General features: G+C 34.7%; 1 long non-coding RNA gene across 3 annotated transcripts in view; it reads left to right on the top strand.

The window, feature by feature from the left end:
• The window catches only part of LOC105464902 (uncharacterized), a 484,270-nt gene that overhangs the window by 348,016 nt on the left and 118,045 nt on the right, over positions 1-18,209 (top strand). The gene's annotated exons all lie outside the window — the stretch shown is intronic.

Here is an 18,209-nt window from a genome sequence, read left to right as displayed (position 1 = left end):
CCTAGGCTCAAAGACTAGGGTAAGCAACATATCTGGGTTTGGTTTTAATGCATGAAAACAAATAGACCAGAGGCTCACATGCTTTTAAGGGAGTTGTCTATTAAAGTAGACCCAACCTGACTTATCATCCCATTTTTGCCCAAATCATATGGGGCAACCTTAGTTTCTTAGTTCATAACAACAGCAAATGCATTCCAAAAGCAATCAACACCCAGGTTTTCATATGAGTTTCTGTGTAATCAAGTCTCTTCCACTAAAGGATAAAACTTGTCCAGGTCATTTTCATCTTCAGACTGTGACAAGTGTTTAAACATTTCCTTCTTGTTACATTTTTCTTATGAATTTGTTTCTGAAAAGTCAGTAAATTTCCATTGCTTGATAGCTATGAAATGACAAACAAATTAGCAGCTCAGATAACTCAATCCAGGCTGACCTTTTATTCAGTGATTTGTTTGGGGAAATATAGTATAAAGGATAATATACATTCTGCTCAAAGCAATAAGAAATGGGGGGAAAATAATTTACTATATTATTACATTAACTATATGGAATATAACACAATAGAACAAGAGCATTCATTATAGGATTTATGGAATATTGCTACCCATTTTCTCCCAGATGTTTAGTATTGGCAATTTTGAATATTTCAAAGTAAAGCTGTATCTGTGAGTTGATTCACACATATATTTGTCTTCTATAAACCATATCTTTTGAATTATTCATCTCTGATGGCTCATTTGTGAGAATTCATATAAATGAAACATTTTGCAAAGATAAAACCCTATATAAAATGTGTATTATTGTTGGAATAAAAAGAGAGCATCCAAAGTGGCCTAGTGACCTTATAGAGCAGAAAGGTAAATTAAACAAAGCATGTTTTATTTAGAAATAAAAATGCAGCCCTGAAAGATCCTATAATATAATGATATTCGATTAAAGTCATATGTTGTCTTTGATTTTAAACTGGTGAATATCAATAAAAACAATTATTTAAATTGTAGCATGTCACAACATGCATTATCTTTAACAAATTATTTAAAGCAATGCAAAACTATAGTGGGTTCAGTGGCTACAATAAAATAAATTATTTTTTCATTTTTGTTATCAGTGATACAATTTTTAAACTTCCCTTCATTTATTCTTATTAAAATGTAGTTGAGAGGTAGATTGATACAGGAAAACATCTGTATGTTTTGTTATCAGTGATATAATTTTTAAACTTTCCTTCATTTATTCTTCTTAAAATGTACTTGAGAGGTAGATTGATACAGGAACACATCTGCTTTTTCAAATGGCGTGATAGGCTAAGCATAATTTTCCAAATAGCTCCACTGGCAGAGTCAGAACTTAACAGCAAGTCTCCTGACTCCAGTTACAATTATTTTCCATTGACTATGCTAAATGTGATGACAGGTTACAACTCAGACACACACTCACACATGCTGATTTAGGGGAGATTCTGCCCCTAAGACCACATTAATCTGGTAAATTAGGAGAAGTGTCAAGTTGTCATATGGAAACTAGGCATTTGTGCTTACAAGAGCTATACCTCTCAGAGAATTTGTATATGGTCCTCTGAATTTCTCTTGTAGCCATGAATTGTATACATTTACATTTATTAATCAAGGGAAAAGAGGATATTGGATTGTGGAGAAGAGAGGACACAGCTCTGATGAAGATATAAAACTTCTGGCTCAGAAAGGGATCTCAAAGCTGTAAGCTAATACAAGTCACGTTTGTAAGAATAAAGTCTCTGTGTTAAATGGTTTGACTTACCAGGCCAAAGGCAAGTAGTTTCCACTTAAGTAGGCATGACCCTTCTGAGTTTATTGGATGCAGGAAATCTGCAACAGATGAGCCTTTGGAATTTTTTAGGCTATTGGTTTCTTGGAAAACATTTAGTGCCTTTTAACATTAATTTTCCAAATTTTCTGGTAGACTCTGTTTGAGAAACTCAGAATATTGCAGGTGAGAAATCATCCTCAATCCACAGAAAGGAAATCAGAGGCCCTGCCACATATCTTGTGATGGTAAATTTTATGTATCTAATTAACTGGGACACAAAGTACCCAGATATTTGGTCAGATATTATTTAGGGCATTTTTATGAGGGTGTTTTTGATGATACTTAATATTCAAATCTGTAGACTGAGTAAAGAAAATTGCCCTCCGTAATATAAGTGGGCCTCAACTAATCAATTAAATACCCGAACAGAACAAAAAGGTTGACAGTCCCAAGAGTAAGAGAGAGTTCTTTTTGCCTGACTGCTTTCAAACTGGGACATCAGCTTTTTCCTGCCTTTAGACTCAAATTGAAGTCCTGGGCCTTGATCCTGCCAGCCTCTGGCCTGGAACTACACCATTGGCTCACCTGAGTTTCCAGTTTGCTGACTCACACTGCAGATCTTGGGACCTTTCAGCTTCCATAATCTCATGAGCCAGTTCTGTATAATAGTGTTTTTTATTTTTTCCTAACTGCAACATCCTTATCATTATTATTATATAATATAAGTATTTGCTAATTCATGATACTGGAACAGGGATATTGAATGGGGCTATACTCAGCTGACAATGTAAACATATAGACAATTACTAAACCTACAATTATACCATGAATAGAAAGCTAATGAACCAACTCAGAAAGATTTTACACAAGTAAAAGTATGACTTTCTGATTCCTGGTCCTACTCTCACTTATCACTTAGGAAATATTTGAGGAATCCACCACTTTTAACTTTTAAACATTCCTTTGAGTAATCCTTGCAGAATCATTAAGAATTAAACTTAGAAAAAGAAGTGGGTTTTTGTTTGTGTTTTTTGTTGTTGTTTTGTTTTTCATTTGTTTCTGAGCGTACATAGAAGCACTTGAAGGAGAAGGAAGTGTGTAATGAAAGAACAGACATCATGGAGAGCCAGTTTGAAAAGACTTTTTAAGTTAACACAATTGGCTTCCTACAAATCAAAGAAAAAGAGTAAGTGGGAGAAAATACAGTGCTAATGTCGAAGAAGCTACAAGAAAGCCTGCACAAGAGAGAGCTTGCTTACAAGAAAGGCACAATTTCAGTACAAGATTGTTATTGTAGAATCAATCTGCAGTGCATGCCTGACCAGCATGGCCTCCTACAACCCATGAAGATTTGGTGGGCTGCCAGACGTAATGTTACCATCTGACTATAATAATTATCTGTCAATGGCTATAAAACTCCTGAATGTCTACCGCAATGCTTTCTATATGGAATCTAGATGAGAGAAACTCTTTCTTCTGTGACAGAGAACATTGAGTTTTACAAGCCTGAAGCTATCGCAGGGACATTTCTTCCTCCCTATTCCTCACTCTTGAAAAAAAAAAAAACAATAAACAAGAATCCAAAATATTCTTAATGACATTATTCAAGACCCTGTAGTCCCTGGTGCCAACTATATCCCTGGACTTCAGAGTAATCCAAAACAAGATATATATATATATATATAGTTAAAGTAATATATATATTATTATATATATATAGTTAAAGTAATCCTAAACAATATATATAGTTATATATATATATTTTATATATATATAAAAATAATATATATATTTTTTTCTTTTTCTGAAACTAATGTAAGTTCAGGGTCTATTGGTGGCAAACGCCCTAACACAGTCATATTTCAGATTGAAAAGATTACAGGTTGTTATCTACAGATGTACTTTGCATTTTTCAAAATGCAATTATAAAGAAAAGATGATTGATACTGTATCTTTTTTTATTATCCTTAAGCTCTGGGATACATGTGCAGAACGTGCAGGTTTGTTACATAGGTATACACGTTCCATGGTGGTTTGCTGCATCCATCAACCCATCATCTACATTAGGTATTTCTCCTAATGCTATCTCTCCCCTAGCCCCTTACCACCTCCACAGGGCATGGTGTGTGATGTTCCCCTCCCTGTGTCCATGTGTTCTCATTGTTAAACTCTCACATATGAATGAGAATATGCAGTGTTTGGTTTTCTGTTCCAATGTTAGTTAGCTGAGAATGATGGTTCCTAGCTTTATCCATGTCCTTGCAAAGGACATGAACTCATCCTTTTATATGGCTGCATAGTATTCCACGGTGTATATGTGCCACATTTTCTTTATCCAGTCTGTCATTGATGGGCATTTGGGTTGGTTCCAAGTCTTTGCTATTGTGAGCAGTGCTGCAATCAACATATGTGCGCATGTGTCTTTATAGTGTAATAATTTACAATCCTTTGGGTGTATATCCAGTAGTGGAATTGCTGGGTCAAATATTATTTCTGGTTCTAGATCCTTGAGGAATCACCACTCTGTCTTCTACAATGGTTGAACTAATTTACACTCCCACCAACAGTGTAAAAACGTTTCTATTTTTCCATATGCTCTCCAGCATCTGTTGTTTCCTGACTTTTTAATGATCGCCATTCTAACAGGCATGAGATGGTATCTCATTGTGATTTTGATTTGCATTTCTCTAATGATCAGTGATGATGAACTTTTTTTCATATGTTTGTTGGCTACATAAATGTGTTATTTTGAGAAGTGCCTGTTCATATCCTTCACCCACTTTTTGATGGGGTTGTTCGTTCTTTCCTTGTAACTTTAAGTACCTTGTAGATTCTGGATATTGTCCCTTTGTCAGATGCCTTGATTGCAAACATTTTCTCCTATTCTGTAGGTTGCCTATTCACTCTGATGATAGTGTCTTTTGCTATGCGGAAGCTCTTTAGTTTAATTAGATCCCATTTGTCAGTTTTGGCTTTTGTTGCCATTGCTTTTGGTGTTTTAGTCATGAAGTCTTTGCCCATGCATATGTCCTGAATGGTATTGCCTAAGTATTCTAGGGTTTTTATGGTTTTAGGTTTTGTGTTTAAGTCTTTAATCCATCTTGAATTAAGTTTTGTATAAGGTTTAAGGAAGGGGTCCAAATTGATACTATATCATTTCTATAATATCATCTTCAGATGGATGGGAGAAGCTCAAGTCTAGTCATAAATGTCAACACTTGTATTTTTCTTAAAGTGTAAAGATTTGTGGAGTACTATTTGTATAACATTTAACATATGCAGTTCAATAATAATTGAGATCTGGAAAATAAGAGTACTAAGTCTGTAACTTCAATAGCTTTGAATTTTTTTTTAATTGAAGTAACTTTCAGTGACCATTTCCAAATTAAAACAATTATCATTTCTGACTGGGACATAAGTTTATTATCATATAAATGACTGGTACTTCTAGATAGTAACTTGAGATATGAAAATTACCTGGATGCAAACACATGAATTTTGTCTTACTTTAGGTTATTTTAGAGCAGCTAATAGATCTGTAATTTATCAAGGCATAGTTTCCTCTTCCTTATTTCTTATACTACCTATAATTTAGAATGTGCTTGAGTATCCATATTCTCATCAGTCCAGGGGATGACAAGGAAGGAATACAAGAATGCTGATGTGAAATTATAATTGGATATGTTTACCTGTCTGAACAATGAAAGTGAAAGTAATTGGTGGAAGAATATGTGGTAGATATTAGTAAAAATAAGGCTAAAATTGTCAGTTCATATGTTTTCTATTATCCTTTCTTAAGTAACCTTTAATAAAATAAATAAATACTCTACTCATTATCCCAAAGGTTACACTGGATCATAAAAATGTTATGTTTATCTCCTTCACATTGCAGGTTTTGAATAAAGGGGAAAAAATTAAGGACAAGGTGTTTATATGAACGCATTGAAAGATCATTTCTTTCAAAATTATATCAGAATATTCACAACATAAAACCAATAATTCCTTCTAACAATAAAAAACAGAATGTATAACAAACTTTAAAAAATTTCATTCATGATGGGTCCTAGTAAGAGCAAAGAATTCTAAAATAATGCATCTCTGAGTGTAACATTTCAGAATGTCAGAACCTAAGGGGAAATATAATTTATTTCAAATTTAAATAGAAATTAACCTCAAATATCCATATATATAAGCTATCAATTCAAATTTTTGGTTGTTTTAACAAAATCAGCTGTTTAGATTATCCTTTTATTATTTCATTATTTTTGATGTTGATAAAATAACTTACTGTAATGATCAATTTTTTAATATTAAAGAGGTTAACTATGATAAATACATGTAATTATTTCTGAAATGATATCTTTTTACTCAAAGAAAATATTTTTTAGCCTTGGTAATAACATAAAGTAATTATACTAATGTAATTTAGATACATTTCTTTTCATGATGCATTGAATTTTGACCAAAGAAATTATTTTTACTTTTTTGGATCAATGGTCCCTCATAAACCTGATAATGCATATATATTTGTATATGTGTATATATATGTATATATGATATATATCTGCCGGTAAGTGCACATCTGGCATATATACCATTGATAGAGGGGAGGTAAATGAAATAAACTGCTGACTTAGACCTCAGATTTAGAGCTGATTTGAAGTCAAATCTGTTTTCTAATGTTAATTGTAAAATATAATCACTGCCATTCTTATTTGATAGTTTACTTAGATTACTCAATAATCTGTAACAACTTATTCAAAATGATTAAAGAGCTGATTATTAAATTGATCAATTTCCTGGAAAAAAAAATAAATTAAAAAAACAAAGATTTTCTAAGCCAAACTCTTATCAGAAAGATAGACATAAATAACATTTTACAATGAATAATATAAAAAGCATTCACTGGTGTATTTATATTATTTTGCTCTAGGACTTTAACAAAACTCTTAAGTAAATACATACTTGAGTCATTTCTAATTTCTTAAAATATAAAGCTTTTTCACTCATCTTGTAAAAGGGTGAAAATGTTTCCCTACCAATGGAAAAAAAAATCACCAATATAGACGTGGTTACAATTTGGAATTTCATTAATTATTAAGTATTCTGCTCTCAAAAGGCTTGTATTATGAAGAGACAAAGACCCACAAGTATGCAGGAATACACACACCATCACCCACACACAGGCATATATGAACGTGCATGCATACGCACACACCTAGTTAAGTGCTTGGTTAGCTGATTTTTCTCTTGTAGTTTGTCACTACAACAGTTAGCATTGGTTTCAGAGTGATACATGCTAGAGTAAAATCCAGCTGGAATAAAATCTAATTACTAAAGGCAGGGTACTTTTTCTCATCTGTTTCCTCCCCTGTAAGATAGCTTTCCTCACCTATCGTAAGACTTTATGACTCACAGGACTTTGCTGAAGAATGAATAATTAATCATTTTAAGTGTTTATTCCAGTGCCTGGAACATAGTCCTCAAAATGTTAATTATGAATATTGCTGTAACTATACTGTGATATTGTTTTTATTACCATCATCACCATCATCATTTAGTGGAATCTAAGTTACTCCAAAACTTTTCTGAGGAAACAGAAGAGAGTAAGACACAGATATAGATATACATAGGTACAGATATATGTAAATATACAGACACATACAGCACACAGTTCTCAGAATTTGGTTCGGGGACATCTGGACGTCTTGGGGCCTCCAAAATCCTCTCAGGGAGTTTGTAATGTCAAACTGTTTTTCTCATAGTACTAAGATGTTGTTTGCCTTTTCCCTCTTACTCTTTCGCAGACATAGAGTGAAATTTCTGAGGCCAGTAGGCAGAAGTGGATACGGAATCCATGTGCCCTCTATTAAGAAAGACATTAAACAGATTTGCAAAATGCATAACAATGCCATTATTCCACTAAATTGTTACTTGCTTTGGAAAATATAATCACTTTTGTTTTAAAAAGTTACTAATGAAAATATGCAATGGCTTCTTGTTGTTTTAAATGATGTAAATATGTTAAATATTTCTCGGTTTTAATTTCAATTAACTATCACTAGATAAAATCCACAAAAACAAAATAACTTCAGTGCCCTACGTGTAAAGGAGTCTTGAAACTAAAAAGATTAGGAAAGTCTGCTCTAAAGATTGTTTTGCGATTTGTTTTCCATTATTTAACCATCTACCAGGAATGTTTATCCATGTCATGACAATATGTCTGCATTTATAATTCCATTTCTATATGGCTGAGTAATATCCCATTTAAAAAATATACCCAATTTATTTAACCAGAGAGGCTAAATCTTTTTTTTTTTTTTTTTTTTTTTTTTTTTTTTTTTTTTTTTTTTTTTGAGACGGAGTCATGCTCTGTCGCCCAGGCTGGAGTGCAGTGGCCGGATCTCAGCTCACTGCAAGCTCCGCCTCCCGGGTTCACGCCATTCTCCCGCCTCAGCCTCCCAAGTAGCTGGGACTACAGGCGCCCGCCACTTCGCCCGGCTAGTTTTTTGTATTTTTTAGTAGAGACGGGGTTTCATCGTGTTAGCCAGGATGGTCTCCATCTCCTGACCTCGTGATCCGCCCGTCTCGGCCTCCCAAAGTGCTGGGATTACAGGCTTGAGCCACCGCGCCCGGCCTGAGAGGCTAAATCTTTAACAGGGAAGAAGACCACATGCTAGAGTATGTTTTCTTTGGGAAGAGAGGAGAACTTGCTTAATTATAAGGCTAAGATTTTCCAACAGGACTTCTACTGTTAAATGTGTTGCTTGTTTGTTTTGTTTTCTTTTGTTTAAAATGTTATTACTGTGTCAATCTGCTGATCATATTTGATAACTAGGAAATCGGGCAAGGAAAATAGTAGACCAGTCATTAATGAGGCATTTTCTTATCAGCTCTAACAGAATGCAAATAAAAATCATAGCTATGGGGAAATAAACCAATGGGAAGTACCACACATAATTGCTCCCAAGTTCCTGAGCACCTAATCACTGAACATCTAATCAGTAGCAAGGAGAGTTAACTTATGTTTCACTAAACTTATGAGATGAATGTAAACCAGCGAATCCAAATTACAGTTAGATTATGAGTGTTATTCAGTGATGCTGACTTTAATCTAGAAATCCCCAAGTCTTTTGAGATCTGTCTGTTTTTTTCACACTAAAGGAGTAACTAAAATATTTGGTCTGAGTGTGTTACCCAGATTTGGCTGAGATTAGCTCATGCTCAGAATATCAGGGTCTCAGTGTCAGTGATCAGCACAATAACAGCCAAATTTTATGGAGAGAAGACAACTCTATGTCAGTAATTTAAATTCCAACTTGACTTTAAGGGCAATATCTTTACTATGTTTGCATTAGTTTGTTATTGTTGCCCTAACAAATTACCACTAACATAATGACTTTAAATAACACCAAGTTAATCTGTTACAGTTCTAGAGTTTAGTGTTCTAAAATCAAGATGTTAGAATGGCTGTGTCCCTTCTAGAGACTTCAGGGGATAAGGTTTTCTTGCCTTTCCTACTTTCCAGAGGCCACCAAATTATTTGACACTAGTCAAATAATTTCTCCATCTTCAAAGCACATTGCTTCAACTCTGATTCAGTTGACACATGTCCTTTTTCAAACTTTCACTCTCTCTACTCTCTCTCCTTTTTGAGATAAGAACTTTGTGATTTTTATTGAACCCATCTGATAATCCAGGATAATCTCCCCCTTTGAAGATTTTTAACTTCACATCTAGAGAGTCCTTTTTACCGTATTCATTTACCATTCCAAGTGACATATTCACTGGTTCTGGTGATTAGAATGTGGATATCTTTGATAGTAGTGAAGAAGCATGATTCTATTTACCACATGCTTAATGCTTAATAGGTAATTTTTCTGGAAAAATGTTATCTATAATTAAGTATCTCAATGTTTAAACTCCCTACCATGAATTCTCTTAAATAATTTTCCAAGCGATAGGAAGTGTCTCATACCTTTAATCCTAACGACTCAGAGGCCAAGGTAGGAGGGTCGTGTCAGGCCAGGACTTTGAGACTAGTCTGGACAACATAGCAAGATGGTCATCTCTAAAAAAAAGTTAAAAAATTCTTAGCTAGTTTCAGCTACTTGGGAGGCTGAAGCAGGGGGATTCCTTGAGCTCAGGAGTTCAAGGATGCAGTGAAGTATGATGATACCCCTGCACTCCAGCCTGGACAAGGGAGAAAGAACCCATCTCTAAAAAAAGAAAAAAACTACCTATGAATATCAAATTGTATTTTTTTAACTGAACTACAATAAAATGTGCTAATCGGGAATACTAGTTGATTTGTCAAAATACAGTTATCTGCAGCAAATTTTGCTTTTGAGTTTTGTCTGGTTAACATTTGCATTCATTTTTCAAACATGTACTATGAATGAGGAAAATTACCATCACCGAAGAATGGTATAACACATATTCTTTTCACCAAAGAAAAGTATAATGTTTTGTGAGGGAGAAGTTATCTACGTTTGGAAGCATGTACACAGATAAATACCACATTAAGCAATTATACAACAAGAAATTTAAAAGGAAATGTCCAATAAACAAGGGATAAGCAGTACGAGAAGTACATTCTGAAGTTCAGAGAAGAGAGAAATCTGTTCCTGGGAAATGTTTATGCAAGTTCTGTGGCAGCAAATAGGGACTTGGTAACAGTTGGGCATGGGAGGACAGAGGAGACCTGGCTGGGTTTGGGAGCAGAAAGAAGACATTCCAGGTGCAGGTAAACACAGAGAGGAACGGGGATGTTTGTGAGGTAATAGTTCCCTTAACTGAGCTGGATGATTCAAAACAATGTTCAGAAATAAAATTTAACGAATAAGTTTGGGCTAGATTAGGGAATATCTTGAATGACAGATACGAGAGTTTGAATATTATGATTTAGACAAAGTCCTAACATTACAGATTTTTAAAACTAAGTAATTGAAAAAGCAGTAAAATAAGAGTTAGACCCTTTGTTTTTTACTAGGTGAGTCTGTCTGGCTATGGCTTTTGTCCTTTCTTCTGTCTCAATATTTCTAGTTTAGAAAACAAAACAAAATAAAACAATTTGCCCATTTTATTTTCATATTGGTTTGAGAATGATATGAGATCATACATGTAAAAATGTTTAACATTTGTAAAGCAGCATGTCATGAAAGGCCTCTATTAAGTATTACGTTGAAGATCAGTGCCCTAACATAAGCGAATGCTTTATTTGTTCCAAAAACCATTGATAGAGATGCCTTTTAGTATAGAACAACCACCTTTCAGCCCTAAGGAAAACGTGAATAAGTACATAATAATAAAAAGGAGGAGAAAGAGAGAGAGTACATAAGCTCATTTATTTATTTTTTTCTTTTTATAGTGCTGTGAAAACAATTTTATCTCTAAGTTTGAGAACAAAAACAGGATAAGATATTCTAATGAACTAGGCCTTTACAGTGAGTTCTCATGATTTGATTCAGATCTCATGAATTTGGTGTCATCATTCAAAATACTTTTAACATCACATATACATCCTTCAAATATCTTCAGTTCTGTAATCTCTTGTCTTTTCTTTTCTCCGTTAGAAGGGATACTGAAGAATGGAATCTACTATATGCAAACATTAGTTGAGGTATTTCAATTAATTCAGTAGTTTCAAGAGGTGACATTCTGAGTTTATGACTAGTAAATTTATAGTGCTGCTCTTGTGAGAACCCTTGAGTGGAAACGTTTCTTCATTAAGAAAAAGAATGTGATCAGCACAATGGAATGTAAATTTCATAGGCTTAAGGGTTTCCTTGCAGTGTTTTAATAGAGCTTGACTTCATGGTTCTCTTAGTTTAAGAATTTATCAGGCATCAACAATAGTTCCAGGAATTTCTAATAAGCATATAAACAGATAAGAAAATATTAACAAGGTACAAGAGACTGCCGTTAGTTTAGATTTTTGAAACAATTTAAAGTGCAACAGTATTAAACTAGGCATGCTTGAAATTTCTGAGTAATAAAAGGGACCTCAAGATTGCTCTCTAATTTTATTTCTACTCCCATCTCTAACCTATGACCAATCGTAGCCAACATTAGAACCATTTACACATATCATAGCCCACTGTGAGAAGAGGATCCTTTCCTCTGGGAGCATTAGAAAATGCTGTCTGCTGTAGGGTACATTTCCACTCCAAATTACATTGTTTCTCTGCTTCTTTATTTGTTTTTCCAAAATAATAAACTGAATACTTTCCGTGTTTTTTCCTAAAGCTATTTGCCAATCTTGATTCAAATTCTGCTGCTTAGTACTTTGATTCTAGCTGGCACATGAGGCATTTAACATTATTGAATGCATCAGACATGATAAGGCATTTGAAAGTAATTTGAGAACTAATTGCCACTGTAAGTCATTTCAATTTGTAAAGATATTGGTAATAGTCTAGTCTGGAAAAACATTTTATCCATTATCAATATAAACACACACACACACACACACACACGTGCGTGAGAAAAAGAGGGCAAGAGAGGGAGCAATAAAGGTGATAGAATAAAAAGCCCCCTTTATAATTAGTTCATAAAAATGTTTATGTTGAAATTTAAAAATCAAAAAGCAAATGGTTCAAGTTCTGTGTCTTAGCTACCTCATCCATAAATTAAGGTGTAAAATTTTTTCTTTCTCTTTCATTTCTTTTTTTTATTATTATGCTTTAAGTTCAAGGGTACATGTACACAACATGCAGGTTTGTTACGTATGTATACATGTGCTATGTTGGTGTGCTGCACCCATTAACTTGTCATTTACATTAGGTATATCTCCTAATGCTATCCCTCCCCACTACCCCCTCCCCACAATAGGACCCGGTGTGTGATGTTCCGCTTCCTGTGTCCAAGTGATCTCATTGTTCAATTCCCACCTATGAGTGAGAACATGCGGTATTTGGTTTTCTGTTCTTGCCATATTTTGCTGAGAATAATGGTTTCCAGCTGCATCCATGTCCCTACAAAGGACACAAACTCATCTTTTTTTATGGCTGCATAGTATTCCATGGTGTTTATGTGCCAAATTTTCTTAATCCAGTATGTCACTGATGGACATTTGGGTTGATTCCAAGTCTTTGCTATTGTGAATAGTGCCGCAATAAGCATACGTGTGCATGTGTCTTTATAGCAGCATGACTTATAATCCTTTGAGTATATTCCCAGTAATGGGATGGCTGGGTCGAATGGTATTCCTAGTTCTAGATCCTTGAGGAATCGCCACACTGTTTTCCACAATGGTTGAACTAGTTTACAATCCCACCAACAGTGTAAAAGTGTTCCTATTTCTCCACATCCTCTCCAGCACCTCTTGTTTCCTGATTTTTTAATGATTGCCATTCTGACTGGTGTGAGATGGTATCTCATTGTGGTTTTGATTTGCATTTCTCTGATGGCAAGTGACGATGAGCGTTTTTTCATGTGTCTGTTGGCTGTATGAATGTCTTCTTTTGAGAAGTGTCTGTTCATATCCTTTGCCCACTTTTTGATGGCGTTGTTTTTTTCTTCTAAATTTGATTGAGTTCTTTGTAGGTTCTGGATATTAGCCCTTTGTCAGATGAGTAGATTGCAAAAATTTTCTCCCATTCTGTAGGTTGCCTGTTCACTCTGATGGTGGTTTCTTTTGCTGTGCAGAAGCTCTTTAGTTTAATTAGAACACATTTGTCAATTTTGGCTTTTGTTGCCATTGCTTTTGGTGTTTTAGACATGAAGTCCTTGCCCATGCCTATGTCCTGAATGGTATTACCTAGGTTTTCTTCTAGGGTTTTTATGATTTTAGGTCTAAAATTTAAGTCTCTAATCTATCTTGAATTAATTTTCATAGAAGGAGTAAGGAAAGGATCCAGTTTCAGCTTTCTACTTATGGCTAGCCAATTTTCCCAGCACCATTTATTAAATAGGGAATCCTTTCCCCATTTCTTGTTTCTCTCAGGTTTGTCAAAGATCAAATGGCTGTAGATGTGTGGTATTATTTCTGAACGCTCTGTTCTGTTTCATTGGTCTATATCTCTGTTTTGGTACCAGTACCATGCTGTTTAGGTTACTGTAGCCTTGTAGTATAGTTTGAAGTCAGGTAGCATGATGCCTCTAGCTTTGTTCTTTTGACATAGGATTGTCTTGGCATCTATTTGTTTCTTCTCTCTTTTCTTCTTTTAATCTTGCTAGCGGTCTATCAATTTTGTTGATCTTTTCAAAAAACCAGCTCCTGGATTCATTGATTTTTTGAAGGGGATTTTGTGTCTCTATCTCCTTCAGTTCTGCTCTGATCTTAGTTACTTCTTGCCTTCTACTAGCTTTTGAATGTGTTTGCTCTTGTTTCTCTAGTTCTTTTAATTGTGATGTTAGATTGTCAATTTTAGATCTTTCCTGCTTTCTCTTGTGGGCATTTAGTGCTGTAAATTTTCCTCTGCACACTGCTTTAAATGTTTCCCAGAGATTCTAGTATGTTGTATCTTTGTTCTCATTGGTTTCAAAGAACATCTTTATTTCTGCCTTCATTTCGTTATGTACCCAGTAGTCATTCAGGAGTGGGTTGTTCAGTTTCCATGTAGTTGAGTGGTTTTGATTGAGTTTCTTAGTCCTGAGTTCTAGTTTGATTGCACTGTGGTCTGAGAGACAGTTTGTTATAATTTGTGTTCTTTTACATTTGCTGAGGAGTGCTTTACTTCCAACTATGTGGTCTATTTTGGAATAAGTGTGATGTGATGCTGAGAAGAATGTATATTCTGTTGATTTGTTAGAAACTATCACTGTGATATGCAATAGAACACCAGAATTTTTTCTTCTTTCTAATGTAATTTTGTACCCACTGACCAACCTCACCCCATCTTCTGTTCCCCCTGCCCATCTATCTACACTCTTCACTATACACTGTTCTACTCTCTTCTATCATATCTATTATATTTTAGAAAAGATTTTCCATATTAGTGAGACCATGTGGCATTGTCTTTCTGTTTCTGGTTCATTTCACTTAACATGATGTACTCCAGGTTCATCCATGTTGTCAAAAATGACAGGGGGTTTGTGTGTGTGTGTGTGTGTGTGTGTGTGTGTGTGTGTATACTACCATAAAGTGAAGCACAATGAAACAAAATATGCCTGTGTGGCATACTTCTCTTTATGGTACTTGACATATACGCATTTTTTACAAATTGCATGTTTCTTGAGTGACTCTATTCACAATATTTTTCCAATTGCATGTGCTAACCTCATGTCTCTGTGTCAGCTTTTGGTGGTTCTTGTAATATTTCTAACTTTTTCATGGTTATTATTACATTTGCTGTGATCTGTCATAAGGGATATTTGCCATTACTATTAAAATTGCTTGTTGGTGCTATGGACTGTGCCTATATAAAAACAAACTTAACCAATAAATGTGTCTGTTATAACTGGTTGGTTATAACCAACCAATTGTTGTCCTTTTTCTCCCTCTCTTTTGGCCTCCCTATTTCCTGAGATACAACAACATTTAAATCAGGTTAAATAACAAACCTACAATTGCCTCTAAGTGTTCAAGTGGAAGGAAGAGTCACATGACTCACTTTAAATTAAAAGCCAGAAATGATTAAGCTTTGTGAAGAAGGGATGTTAAAAGCCAAGACAAGCCTAAATCATTGCCTCTTGTATTAAACAGTTAGACATGTTGTGAATGCAAGGAAAACATTATTGAAGGAAATTAAAAGTGCTATTCCACTGAACACATGGATAATAGAACAAAACAGCCTATTGCTGCTGTGAAGAAAGTTTTAATGATCCAGATAATAATAGAAAATCAAACCAGCCACAACATTGCCTTAAGCCAAAGCTTAATTTAGAACAACGTCCTAAATCTCTTCAATTCTGTGAAGGCTGAAAGAGGTGAGAAAGCTGCAGAAGAAAAGTTTGAAGCTAGCAGAGGTTGGTTCATAAAGTTTAAGGAAAGATGTCATCTCCATAATATAAATGTGCATAGTGAAGCAACAAATGCTGATGAAAAAGCTGCAAGTTATCCAGATGATCTAGCTAAGATCATTGAAGAAGGTGGCTACACTAAACAGAATTTTAAGGTGGACAAAACAAGATTACACTGAAAGAAGATACCATCTAGGACTTTCATAACTAAAGAGGAGAAGTCAATGCCTGGCTTCAAAGGACAGGCTCACTCTCTTGTTAGGGGTTAATACAGCTGGTGACTTTAAGCTGTAGCCAATGTTTATTTACTATTCAGAAACTCTTTAAGAATTTTGCCGAATCTGCTCTCCCTGAATCTACTTACCCTATTAATGGAATAATAAAGTCTGAATAACATCACATCTGTTTGCAGCATGGTTTACTATTTCAAACCTACTATTGGGACCTACTGCTCAGTAAAAAATATATATATTTTCTAAATATTACTAGGTACAAATGTACCTAGTCACCCAAGACCTTTTCACCTGGGTTCTGACGAACTTATACCACTTCATCAGAGTTCTGATGAAGATGTATGTACAAGGAGATTAATATGTTCATGGCTGCTAAGCCAACATCCATTCTGCAGCTTATGGATCAAGGAGTAATTTTAAATTTCAAATCTTTTTTTAAGAAATATTTTTTGTAAGGCTGTAGCTCCCATAGATAATGATTCCTCAACTGAATCTAAGCAAAGTAAACTGAAAATTTTCTAGAAATAATTAACCATCTTAGACACCATTAAGATTCTTGTGAGGAGGTCACAGTACCTACTGTGTTTTTGTCATTTGCATAGTATATATTTTTCCATTTCTTCATTTTCAGCTCATATGTGTCCTTGAATCCACGGTGAGTTTCTTATAGGTAGTATGCAGTTGGATCTTGATTTTGTTTTCAGTCTGTCTATGCCTTTTTTATTGGAGAGTTAAGTTCATTTAATTATTTGTAGGAAAAATTTGCTATTGTCATTTTGTTAATAGTTTTCTGTTTGTCTTGTTCGTTTGTCATTTTTTTCTCTCTTGCCTTCTCTTTATGTGTTTTGATGGTTTTATGTACTGATAAATTTTGATTCCTTTCTCTTACTTTTTTGTGTAACTTCTATACCTATTTTCTTTCTGACTACCAAGGGGCTTACCTATTTTTTTTCATAATTACAACAGTCAATCTAAATAGGGTAACCACTTCATTTCCCTCGCATACAAGAGCTCTCTGCTTTTCCCTTTTCTCCCACCACATTGTATGCTATTGATTTCACAACTTATATCTATTTTTTTTTTTTTTTTTTTTTTGAGACGGAGTCTTGCTCTGTCGCCCAGGCTGGAGTGCAGTGGCGCGATCTCGGCTCACTGCAAGCTCCGCCTCCCGGGTTCACGCCATTCTCCTGCCTCAGCCTCCCGAGCAGCTGGGACTACAGGCGCCCGCCACCTCGCCCGGCTAATTTTCTTGTATTTTTAGTAGAGACGGGGTTTCACCGTGTTAGCCAGGATGGTCTCGATCTCCTGACCTCGTGATCCGCCCGTCTCGGCCTCCCAAAGTGCTGGGATTACAGGCTTGAGCCACCGCGCCCGGCCCTTATATCTATTTTTTATGTATCAATTAACATAATTTAGGTATAGTTATTTGTAATACTTTTGCAATTTAACTTTATAGTAGCATTAAAATTGGTTTTCCCACTATCATTATAGTAATAAAATATTAACTTTATTTTAAGGTAATATTTTTTATTATCTTAAAATAATAAAGATAATATTTACCTTTCCAGGTAAGTTTCATACTTTCTTATGTTCTGGTGTTGCTATTTAGCATCCTTTAATTTCATTAGAAATACTCCTTTTGACCTTTCTTGTAAGGTGGGTCTAGTGGCAATAAACTCCCTCAGCTATTTTTGGTCTCAGAAAGTCATTATCTCCTCTTGATTTTGAATCAAGATTTTTGAACAAGGTCGTCTGGGTATAGTATTCCTAACTGGCATTTGCTTTCTTTTATTATTTTAAATATATCATTGTACTTCGTTCAGGCCTGCAAGGTTTCTTCTGATAATTTCTCTGGTACTCCTATCTAGGATTCCCTTATATATAACAAGTTGCTTTTTTCCTGCGTCTTTCGAAATTCTGTGTACCTATTTTTGATAATTTGATTATAATGTATATCAGTGTGGGTCTCTTTGGATTTATTTTATTTGGTATTCCAGAGACTTCTTAGATCTATATGTTTTTTCCCCCTAGACATGGGAAAATTTCAGCTAGCATTTCTTTGAATTAGCTTTTAGGTAATTTCTCTTTTTGTGCTCCTTATAGCAATCCCATAATGCATATATTGGTTTGCTTGGCAGTGTTTCATAAGTTCCTTAAACTATCTTCACTATTTTTATTGATATTTTTTATTCCTCTGATTAGATGGTTGCCAGTGACATATCTTCAGTTTCACTGAGCCTTTCTTTTACTTGACCTAGTCTGCTGTTGAACCTACCTGTTGAACTT

The sequence above is a fragment of the Macaca nemestrina genome, chromosome 13 (assembly GCF_043159975.1).
Source record: "Macaca nemestrina isolate mMacNem1 chromosome 13, mMacNem.hap1, whole genome shotgun sequence".
Taxonomy (NCBI): Eukaryota; Metazoa; Chordata; class Mammalia; order Primates; family Cercopithecidae; genus Macaca; species Macaca nemestrina.
Note: the sequence above shows the minus strand (reverse complement) of the source record. Positions and strands in the feature narration are given on the sequence as shown.